The sequence below is a fragment of the Podarcis filfolensis genome, assembly GCF_964270895.1.
Source record: "Podarcis filfolensis genome assembly, chromosome: 1".
NCBI classification, from domain to species: domain Eukaryota; kingdom Metazoa; phylum Chordata; class Lepidosauria; order Squamata; family Lacertidae; genus Podarcis; species Podarcis filfolensis.
Genome location: NC_139604.1, coordinates 7,114,428 through 7,126,800, shown reverse-complemented (window position 1 = coordinate 7,126,800; position 12,373 = coordinate 7,114,428).

The window sequence follows — 12,373 nt, the reverse complement described above, 5'->3', positions numbered from 1 at the left end:
CCCTTATGCCATGGTGAGTGCCATCAAATTCAACCTGCAAAGGATACGGAAGATTCAGACCTGGGGTCTGGGGAGGGGGAGTGTTTCCCACTCCTGCACAAAGGTCTGAAGAACAGCCGGCACATCTGGAGTCATTGGGTTTGCATTCACATCCCTGTCCCCCTCCCCCAGTCTCCTGTAACATCTCACCCATTCAAGCAAACACTTCAACACAGCTCTTATGTTTGAGACCCCACTGGACGGACTCCTTAACAACGAGGAAGATTCCATATAAACATTCCATTAACTTATTTCTCTAATTTGTGGCTCATGCTCTGGACCACCCTTTCTCAACCTTGGGTTCACAGATGTTGTTGGACTACAACTCCCATCATCCCTAGTTAGAAGGACCAGTGGTCAGGGGTGGTGGCAGTTACAGTCCAGCCACATCTGAGGACCAAAGGCTGAGAAAGGCTGCAGTCTAGTGGGGTCAAGTACACCTCACCACAAAGGCTTGGCCTGTTCAGCTGGTGGGGTTTTTTTGTGTGCTATATTCAGGAGATTACAAACAATTGTGTCCTGTGCATCTCTTCTAATTGGCCATGTTTCTTTAATCTTGAAAGGAGGGAAATGAATTTTTTTATTATCATCCTGGTTACAAATTTCTACATTCCAGAGCTTTTTGTTGTTCAGCCAAAGAAATAATGATTTCAGCAGTGCTGCAATGATTTAGTAAACCAAAGGAGGAGTTGGCACATGGCTACACAGACCTAAGGTAACACATTGCGGTTCAAATGCTCTCTAGAATTATGCAATTCCTTCAGAATATCAGGGAAATCTTAACACCATTTCCAATATTATATTGTACTCCTCACATTTTGAAAATGTTCAGAGAATATTGATCCAAAAATGGCCCTGGGCACAAAGTCTTCTTAATGTGAGGGTGTTCAAACGTTGCATGTGAAATATGAGAGGTACAAATTGTCCTGCAAACTCAGACACATGCCTAAAATCTGTGAATTTTGCTTCCCTACATGAAACTTCCTTTAAAAAAAGTAAGAATTCAAAACATGGGTAATGGAATGTGAAAATTTGCCTTGGACTTTCCTTTTATTCCAAATAAGGTATGACTCCTAATTTCTTCTTTGTTGGCATCTGGTGAAAAAACAGCCTGCAATTATTTCAGAAAGCTCAACATTAGGAAGGATTAAACTGCTTTTTCCTGTTAATGGCATATGAGATCCATTAACAAACCACTATGTTAGTTGTATTTGAATCCTACCAACTGGTGTGGTGGTCTGACTCATCAGATGACAGAGACAGAGACATGAGGTGGTCAAAGTCTATGGTTTCCTTGGTTTTTATTTTATTATCAGTCATAGGATGTTGTTGCCAGATGCCTTTAAAATAGTTTTAGCTGCCAGTGTGCGTTTGGGGTGCTTGCGGACAATGTGATCTGGGGCGCTGAGTGTGTTTTGTTTACATGGCCATGCTGTGTTGTGGGATTCATGTGAGAGAATACTAAGAATTTGGGGAGACAAATTTCTTTCCCCTGTAGAGGCAGTTCAGAAGGTAGAGCACCTCTATAACATTTGACCCAGTCCTCAGCAGGAGGCAAGCTGTTGCACTCTACATCAAATCAGATGAAACTGCATACATTGCAGTAATCTAGCTCTGACGCTACAGAGGAATGGGTCACAGCCGGGCGACATATAGAGAGCTGTTAAGCAAAGTAGAACATATCAGGTGAAACTGAAAGATTTTGAAGAGATAAGGGATTTATTAAGGGATTGGTTACAGTTTCACCAATTAAATGATATTTTTAAGACAGGCAAAAAGAAAGGTTTTAGTTATGAGATCTCAAGTTTTCAAAAAGATCTGTTAGAAAACAATATAAAATTACTCTCAAAAATGTATAGATTGCTCTTGGAACGGTATACAAAAGATAAACAGGTTAAATCCATAATGATACACTGGGCGAGGGATTTGGGGCACAATATTCAACTTTTAGATTGGGAAAGATTACGAAAAACGGATTTGAAATTCTCCGCATGTTGCATGCTGAAAGAAAACTATATGAAAATGATGTACAGGTGGTATTTGACTTCTAGTAAGTTAGCAAAACTGTATAAGACATGTACAAATCGTGCTGGAAATGTAAAGAAAAAGAAGGTACCTTTTATCATATTTGGTGGTCGTGTAAAGTAATTAAAGCATTATGGGAAATGATATATAATGAATTAAAAAAATGTTTAAAATAACTTTTATTTAAAAAACAACAACCCAGAAGCTTTCTTATTAGGAATTGTAGGTCCCAATATCCCAAAGGAGCAGAAAATACTCTTTTTTCCCTTCTTTTTTTCGAATCCCTGCGACGGGGTGAGCTCCCGTTGCTCAGTCCCTGCTCCTGCCCACCTAGCAGTTCGAAAGCATGTCAGAGTGCAAGTAGATAAATAGGTACTGCTCCGGCGGGAAAGTAAACGGTGTTTCCATGCACTGCTCTGGTTCGCCAGAAGTGGCTTAGTCATGCTGGCCACATGACCCGGAAGCTGCACGCCGGCTCCCTTGGTCAATAAAGCGAGATGAGCGCTGCAACCCCAGAGTCGGTCACGACTGGACCTAACAGTCAGGGGTCCTTTTCCCTTTCCCTTTATTTCTCCTTAGACATGCAACTTAGAAATGTGAGTATTACGTACAATGATTTGCTGGAGGACATTCATTGCAGCGCCTTTCCATTATGAACTCTCCCCTAGCTGCTTAAGATGGTCTCCCTGTCTAAGTTTTCCCATCTGTGGGGCAACTTTGAGAAAAAGAGGGCCAAAGCCCAGCCATACTGCGAAACATTTCCCAAGTGGAGGGATCAGAAGATCAGCAGAAGCCACAGGGGCGGTGTGCCACTGTGATGAAGCTCATGCCACCAAACAGGCAAAGAGCAGGTGCAATTGTGTGTGTGTGTGTGTGGGAGGGAGTGGAAAAATGGTGGAGGGGAGAGGAAATAGGAATGGTGGGTGGGCATACAGATGGAAAGCGAATCAAGGGATACGCACCAAGGCAGCCGCTAGCAGCTTGGGAACGGGTCAGGGCAGAGCCGGCCCACACAGGAGGTGGAATGAAGCACCTGCCTCAGGCAGTGGAAACACAAGAGACAGCACCCCACCCACCCACCCCTTCACTTCAGCCACCACCAGAACTGCCCCTTCTCACCAGCCAGAGGCAGGCGGTCCAGTGTCCAGCGATGCCACTTGCTCTAGGTGGCTCCTGATGTCCATCACAAGGCACCATTGGACCTCTGTGCCCAGGGCACCCTCGAGGAGCACCTGCCCTGGGGCCCAGAAGCTGCTGAGGTTCTACTCTAGAGTAAGTGGAGTAGGAGGGGGTAAAGCCCGTTTTGTAGGGATGGACACTGGAGCAGCTGCTTTCTAGTTCTCTGAATTCCTTGTGTTTGGGGCAGAGCTGTAGCTGCAACCCTGGCAGAACCATCCAGATTGTGCCCTCCAGCCACGGACAAATTGGCTCTTATTTCTGCCTCTCCATTCAATTCACCTTCTATTTAAAACCATTTCCTATGAGGTAATAATCAATATTTATTGTGGACAAATGGTGGAGGAGACATTTATGGACACATTTTTAGCTGATTTTGCGTGCCCCCCATCGCCTGCGCCCCTGACGGGAGCCCACCTCACCACCCCCTAGCTACAGCCCTGGTTTGGGGGCATGTTGACCTGATGCTGGAGGACTCAGCTGAAAACTGACTATGAAGAGGCTTTCCTTGCAAGATGAGGCATAGGTTTCCCCATACCCCGACCCATGCATATAAGAGACCAATGAGGCTGGTTTTTTGGGGTCAAAACAGGCCACAACTTTATTGAATACAGATGAAAAAGGTTTGCCTTGGGCAAGGGGCAATCAAAATACTTCCAGCCCACCTGCCAGAAGTGACGCGTGGTCAATCCAGGAGGGGGTTCCTAAGACTTATATCAAATAGGGTGACCCCCACAGGGACCACCGTCTGGGGGAGTGCCTTCAGCCCTGGCTCCCCCAGGGCACGTGGACATGGCCACTCCCCCCAGATTGCCCCAATGCCAAACTAGTTGTGATGATTGCTGTGAGGTAGGCAAAACCACTGGGTTGGTGCCAATTAGCCCGGTGGGCAAATTCCTACCCAGCCCCTTAAAGAACGGTGACCACCGTAGCCACAACAAAGTCATTGACTATCAGCTTAAACCGAGGGTGAGTGGACAGAAGAAAAATGTGGTGAAGAAACAAACAGGTGGGGGCTGCTTAAATGGGCAAGGGGTGAATCTGAGGGAATCCTACCTGCTCCGTCGGCTGCCCCCTGGCACAGCCTGAGTCCCCAGCCTGCACCCAGACTCTTGCTGTGAGTGCTTTTTCCTTAGTGCTCTATTACAAAATTCCCCCCACGGGACTTATTTGTTAGCAGATATGGCTAGAATTACAGCCATGGATGGCTTTGTGGTGGGTCATTAACTTTGTCTTTAAGGTACCAGCCTTGCCTGTCTTAAAAGGGCAGAAGTATAAGTATAAAGGTGACTCCAGCTGGGGAATGAATGTGTCTTCTTTGGAAATGTAAACATAATTTCCGCTCTAATATTTATTCTCCTCTGAAAATCACATGAATTCAGAGCCTTATTTTATTTATGGTTTAGGAAACAGAACAGGAAGTATATCCTGCAGCCATTTTGAATATGCATGTGCTATTTCTTTTTATGTAGGAGAGGTCTACGAAACACCGTACTTGAATAAGGATGAGGTTCTAGATGCACATCTGAGAGTTGCAAACAGTCTTGCCTGGAGCTGCTGTGAGTGAAAGTTTACAGCTGGTAACACTTTACCAGTTTCTGGGTTTTCCCCCCCAAGTTTCCCCCCCTGCTAAGCTGAGCCCAAACGCTGGGGACTTATTGAAAAGCAAGATACGACACACACATTCATTTCTGAAATCACCAAGGCATCATCCGACTCAGCCATTTCATGCAATGAAAAGTGATTGCATGTGGTGATACTTATACACATGTGATCCACCAGCTGCCCCAAATCATATCTCATTCAGCAGAGCATGAGACTTTTCATCTGGGGGTCATGGGTTTGAGCCCCACGTTGGGCAAAAGATTCCTAATTGCAGGGATCTGGACCAGGTGATCTTCAGGGCGGCTTCCAACTCAACAGTTCTATGATTCATCTGGAAACATCCTTTGTGCATTAGCAATGCCAGCAGCACTGTGTTCTGTTTTGGTGCCTGGGACAGGGAGAATGTGTCTCTGCTCCTTGATCTGTCTGCAGCTTTTGAAACCATTGGCCATACTATCTCCCTGGACCAGCTCTGTGGGATGGGCATTGGGGCACTTCCCCACCCCGGTGGTTCCATTCCAACTGCAAGGCCCTATCTGGAGAAGACAACAGAGAGACTGTGTCAGCCCCACAGCCCTTGTGCTACGGTGTGCCACAGGACATGATATTGGCACCAGTGCTGTTTAACATCCAGCTGTTGAGAGTGGTCATTAGGAGTCTGGGGGCAAAGTGTCCTCAGTACACGGATGATGCTCTGCTCTTTTTCTTCATAGCATCTAACTCAGAAGAGGCTGAGCACAGTCTGGCTGCAGCTGTGAGATGGATGAGGTTGTGCAGGCTGCCTATACTCTGTGAGACCAAGGTAAAAGTTCTGGTATTAATTTATAAGGCCTCCTTAAGAAATAGGGTCCAGGATACCTTAAGGACTGCCTGGCCCCCAGTATCCCTGCCCAGTGGCGTAGCGTGGGTTGTCAGCACCCGGGGCAAGGCAAGTAATTTGCGCCCCCTAACCCGTGGATTTGCGCCCCCTAACCCGTGGATTTGCGCACCCTAACCCTAACCCCCAGATGTTGCGCCCGGTGCGGCCGGCCCCCCTGCACCCCCCACGCTACGCCACTGTCCCTGCCTGATCATTGAGGTCCCCAGGGGAGTCTCTGCCAGCGTTCTTCTGTGGTTCAGATGCATGGCTTATAATGACTGGAAGCTGCGTGTTCAGTATGTGGGCCCAATCCTGTGGAACTCCCTCCTGGCTGAGATTAGACAGGCCTCCTCTCTGCTGAACACCAGGTGCTTGACAGAGACCTTCCTTTTCCAGCAGACATTGCAACGGTACTTTTCCATTTCTAGGATGAACTTTCATAGTTCTTAGTCTCTATAAGGTTGGAAAAAAAATTTTACGTACCACACTTAGAAATTCTGATTATTCAGCAGTATGTAAATAAATACCTGAAATGAATGAAGGAAGGAATAAATTTAATAATGGGTAGAACGAAAAGTGTGTTGTCTGAGGCCACAGACCTAAACATCGCCACACAGGAGGCAAATTGCCCACCAAGAAGACTTTGTCAGTGACTTTCCACACCAGCAGTGACTGCAGATGTACAACAGGCTATTTTTACTTATTCTGTTTTCTGCAGTAGGGGGAAATCTGGATTCAGTGTGAAAAAGTACAGCCTGGCGCTTCGATGACAAAGAGGTTGTGTGGATGCTGCTAAAAATGTGCGGGCATGAGCAACACGGATTACACAATAGACCTCCTGTTGGTAAGAGCCCTTCGCAGGCGCATGAGGAGCCTCCCTGATTCAGCACCACTTTTCCAAGCAGCTGAAATAGGCTGTGAACTAGGGGTTGCTGTTCTTAAAGAGGCTTGGCTCTCAGTAACCTCTTAAGTTTGTGTAAGTGACACCAACATAAATGGTTGTTGATTTACTACTTAGACCGTTTCTTTACCTGCCTCTCACTTAAAGGTAAAGGGTAAAGGGACCCCTGACCATTAGGTCCAGTCATGACCGACTCTGGGGTTGCGGCGCTCATCTCGCTTTATTGGCTGAGGGAGCCAGCGAAGAGCTTCCGGGTCATGTGGCCAGCATGACTAAGCCGCTTCTGGCGAACCAGAACAGCGCACGGAAACACTGTTTACCTTCCCGCCGGAGCGGTACCTATTTATCTATTTGCACTGGTGTGCTTTCGAACTGCTAGGTGGGCAGGAGCAGGGACCGAGCAACGGGAGCTCACCCCATTGCGGGGATTCGAACCGCCGACCTTCTGATCAGCAAGTCCTAGGCTCTGTGGTTTAACCCACAGCGCCACCCGCATCCCATGCCTCTCACTTGTTTTTGTTGTTGTTTAGTCGTGTCCGACTCTTCGTGACCCCCTGGACCAGAGCACGCCAGGCCTTCCTGTCTTCCACTGCCTCCCGCAGTTTGGTCAAACTCATGCTGGTAGCTTCGAGAACACTATCCAACCATCTCGTCCTGTCGTCCCCTTCTCCTTATGCCTCTCACTTAGACGCACACAAAATATCACATGTTATTTATTATGGCATTATCAAAAGTAAGCTTATTAATAAAAACGCCCACCGTCACTCAGGACAGTGCAGGAATAAAAGTAAGATAGCTTTGGCCCCAGGCTTACAATCATCTTCGAACCAGAAGTGGGAGTCAGACATCGGCCTCACACATCTGTTTGTTTCCCTGTTTCCCAGCACTTTTTGGAGAGAGCGGTAAGTCAATCCAGATGTGGCTGATTGAAATGAGTCATCTTCCACTAAGGCCAAAGCGAAGCATTAAACTTGTGGTCAGTTGTTTCCTGTTCTAAAACTGAAGAGGGCTGGGGCTTCTCGGGGGGCAGGACAGGACTTCTCCAAAGGCCAGGGAGGCAAAATAGAGCTCAGGCAACCCTGCCCTTTTCATCAGCATCAGTCGTGGAGTGAGCAGCCTGTGCAGATTCTGTCCTGAAAAAATGCCCCTGCCAGTCTCAGCTTTTTAATCCATGTCTGTGCATGGTGCCTGCGTTTGTATGGTTACTCATACTTGGCCCATTTGCAAAGGTACATTTAGGACATTTCAGATGCATCCCTAAGAAATTGAGCATGATCCAGCCAAAGCAACTTAAAATAAAAGTCCCATTGATTTCAATGGGAGAAAGTAAAGCACATGCCCAGCTCTCCCACTGTGTAAATGGGATTTAAGCCTTGAAATGCGAAAGCCCTTCTTTAGGATCTTACTCATTTAGGTACATTTTAGAAAAACAGCTGAACTTCCTCATCCATTGCAGACATCACAGGAAGATTCTTTCTGTTCACCTGTCTCTTCTTGTGTAACCAATTACCACTTTCAATGGCCCAACATAATAAAAATCAGATGGATTACTCAAATGTAAGGAGTTGCTCCTCTCTGTGGACAGAGCAGTAATATTGTTAACTAGAATGGAGCTCTCTGGCTGCTTTTAAGGCCCTCACTAGTTGCCAATTTGTTCCACAGCACTACTCAAAATGCTGCTTCTAACTTCAAGGTATAAAAATTAGATGATGGTCACCCGAAGTGGCAGCATTTTGTCCTGTCCTTTGGCCTGCTCGGCACATTCTTTCTGCCTGTTTAGTGTAAATGGTCTGGGACTAGGTTATATTTCACTCCCAAGGACTTCCGGGGAGGAGAATGGCTGACTAGTTGTTGACTTTCGATGTGCTGCCAACTGAGATAATTATGCAGTGATTTATGATAGCCATTTATGATAGCCATGTTATAAAGGCAGTGGAGATGCTACATGTTCTCATTCTTTATTCTCAGTACATGATCTGTCAACATTCGGAAGGAGTTATGACTCCGAAAGTACATAGTGGACCAAATTTGGCTTCTGTCACCCACCCCACTGTGCCTGGTCACATTCCAGTGAAGTGTCCAGCACTCATAGATTGCATTCCTTTTGTCTGGTATTACAAAATCTTCCTTCAGCTGGATTTTCATTCAACCTACATATCACAAAATTCAGCTACTTGGAAGGAAAATGCTAATTTGGACATTAGCAGTCTTTCCTTGTAAATATTTGTTTCAACAAATTATGAGCTCAGAAATTCTATTCAGCTGGCAACATGTACAAGCAAAATTTGTTATAGACAAATTCTTAGGAAATTTTATGGATCCTTTCCTTATCATTCAATTCTGCAGTGATTTAGTAATTTTGTTCGTATTTTTCGCTCTATAGGACACACTTTCCCCCCTCTAAAAATGAAGGGGAAATGTGTATGCGTCCTATGGAGCGAATGCAGGCTCCTTGGCTTCAGCGATAGCAATGGGAAGCCTCCGAAGTGCAGAGGGAGCGCTCCCTTCGCGCTCCAGAGGCTTCGCGTTGCTTTCACTGAAGGCACCTATCCGCAAGCCTCCGGAGCACAGCAGGAGTTCCCCCCGCGCTCCGAAGGCTTGTGGATAGCAGCCTGCAGCCCGGGGAGCGTTGCGCAAAACTCCCACTGCGCCCCCGGGCTTCAGGCAGCTATCTGCAAGCCTTTGGAGTGATGTGGTTGGTGCCGAGTCCCAGAATGTATGCAATTGAAGCAGGCGCACCCCAAAGCTGACATCGGAGGACTGTAGAACTTCACTGCGTAAGCTGTTTCCTTAGCATAAGGACTCCTAGGATTGAATAGCAGGAGGGATAATGGAGCCTTCAAGGAGCAGCTGGTAGTGCTCATTTTATTCCCAATAATTAATGCTTCAGGAGTAAGTACTGTATGTTATAAAGGCAGTGGAGATGCTACATGTTCTCATTCTTTATTCTCAATACATGATCTGTCTACATTCGGAAGGAGTTATGATTCCTAAAGTACATAGTGGACCAAATTTGGCTTCTGTCACCCACCCCACTGTGCCTGGTCACTTTCCAGTGAAGTGTCCGGCACTCATAGATTGCATTCTTTTTGTCTGGATTACAAAATCCTCCTCCAGCTGGATTTTCATCCAACCTACATATCACAAAGTTCAGCTACTTGGAAGGAAAATGCTAATTTGGACATTAGCAGTCTTTCCTTGTAAATATTTGTTTCAACAAATTATGAGCTCAGAAATTCTATTCAGCTGGCAACATGTACAAGCAAAATTTGTTATAGACAAATTCTTAGGAAATTTTATGGATCCTTTCCTTATCATTCTATTCTGCAGTGATTTAGTAAATTAAATATTTGCAACGTACAAAGATATTATCAGTGGAATTGAAACCAAGGATCTGCCAGGATGAGCAAATTTAGAATCTTGGCTTTGCTCAGTGAGATATGATTTGATGTTTCCATTTTTTTCCTTGCTGTGTGGACTGCACACAATATTCCAGGTGTGGCCTGACCAAGGCAGAATACAGTGCTTGTATTACATCCTTTGATCAGGACACTATACCTCTGTTGATGCAGCAGAGAATAGCATTCACTTTTTTTTGCTCTTGCATCATCCTGTTGACTCATGTTCAGCTTGTGATCTACTAAGACCCCTAGATCCTTTTGACATGCACTGCTTGCAAGCCATGTGTTTCCCATCATTTCTGCAGCTGCTTATTCTTTGCTAAGTGTAGAACCTGACACTTGTCCCCACTGAAATTCTGTTAAGGTAATTTTGAATCCTGATTCTGTCTTCTGTGACATTAGCTACCCCTCCCAGTTTCCCGTCTTCTGCAAATCTGATGAGCATCCCCTCAATTCTTTCATCCAAGTCATTTATAAAGATGTTGAACAACAATGGGCCCAGGGTAGCACCCTTGTGGCTCCCCACTTGTCACATTCTCCCAGGATGATGAGGATGGGTTTGGTCAGTCAACCAGCTACAAATCTACCTAACAGTGACCTTGTTCAACCCACATTTTATCAGCTTCTTTGCAAGAATATCATGGGGGACTTTGCAAAAGTCTTGCTTAAATCAAGATATACTATATCCACAGCGTTCCCCTGATCCACCAAGCTTGTAACTCTATAAAAAAAAGGAAATGAGATTTGTCTGACATGACTTGTTTTTGAGAAAGCCATGCTGGCTCTTAGTATCCTTTTTAAAGTGCTTATAGACAGACTGTTGAATTATCTGTGAGGAGGCAGCACCCGCCACCAGAAGTGATGCAGAGGGAAGACCACACAGCCAAGCCCACTCCAAACAGCCGCCCCACAACCACCCCCAAGTACAAGTGACTGGCAGTGGCAGCTGGTGGACTCTGGACTTGGTAGAGTGCCTGGCAGCCATAGAGGTGCCTGGCAGCATGGCTAAGCTTTTCTATTTTTATCCTCCTCCTCCTCCTCCTCCTCTGCAAAGATACTGTGGGCACTTAAGAATTGCAGGTTTACAAATAATTAGCACTTAACTAAACTGAAAAGTGCCTTACTTTGGTTTAGAAGGGGTCCCTGCTATCATAATTGCTTCTTCTCTGGGATTACAACCCCCCTACTCTGGTTCTCTCCCTATTCTCCTCCTTTGCAAAGAAACAGTAGACTTTTAAACACTGCTGTTTTCTTAATGCCCTTCAAGCCACAATGACCGCATGTTGATCAGAAGTAAGGTCCACTTAATCTCATGCAGATTGCTTCCTTTTATGTGTGTGTACAGGATTGCAGCCTGAATTGGTCAATCTTAAAGTCAGTCTTTTCTGCAATGGTGACCTGGCTTTGGAGCTCTCAGTAGAGCTTTGCTTGGCACTAAGTCTACTGTCCTTTTGGTACCAGGTGAAAACCTTTACGCTCTCCACACCTTTTCGATTTCCTTTTGCAAATTGGATTTTATCTTGTTACTCTGCTGCTGTGTCTTTTTTTCCTTACTGTTGCAAATTTTAAGATTGACCTTTGGTCAATCTTAAAGCTGCCAAGGGACGCGGGTGGCGCTGTGGTCTAAACCATTGAGCCTCTTGGGCTTGCCGATTGGAAGGTCAGCGGTTCAAATCCCCACGACGGGGTGAGCTCCCGTTGCTTGGTCCCAGCTCCTGCCAACCTAAAGTTCGAAAGCAAGTCAAAAAGTGCAAGTAGCTAAATAGGTAACGCTCCGGTGGGAGGGTAAACGGCATTTCCATGCGCTGCTCTGGTTTTGGTGTTCCATTGCACCAGAAGTGGCTTAGTCATACTGGGCACATGACCCGGAAAAACTGTCTGCCGACAAACACCAGCTCACTTGGCCTGTAAAGCGAGATGAGAGCCGCAACCCCAGAGTCGTCTGTGACTGGACTTTACTGTCAGGGGTCCTTTATCTTTTTTTAAAGTTGCCACACAGGACTATTAACAAGCTTCCCCCCCATTCCCCCCCAGACCCTGGGGCCCATTAGGGCAACCAGGGCAGAGCCTTACCAAGGGAAATGGCAAGCAGTTTTAAAAAATGTTCTCATTGAAACTTCAGTGCCATGCTCTGTCCTGTCCCAGACATCTTCCTAATAAGAGAAGCTCATAGATATTTTTGCTAATCTCTTGTTCTCTGGCCTATCAACAGCCCATTGTCATTGCCTTTAGCTTCATAAACTGCTGTGAGGATTGAACAATTAAGTGATACACACCTTGTTATTTATTTATCACTACTACTACTATTTAGGGACGTGGGTTAAACCACAGAGCCTAGAACTTGTCGATCAGAAGGTTGGCGGTTCA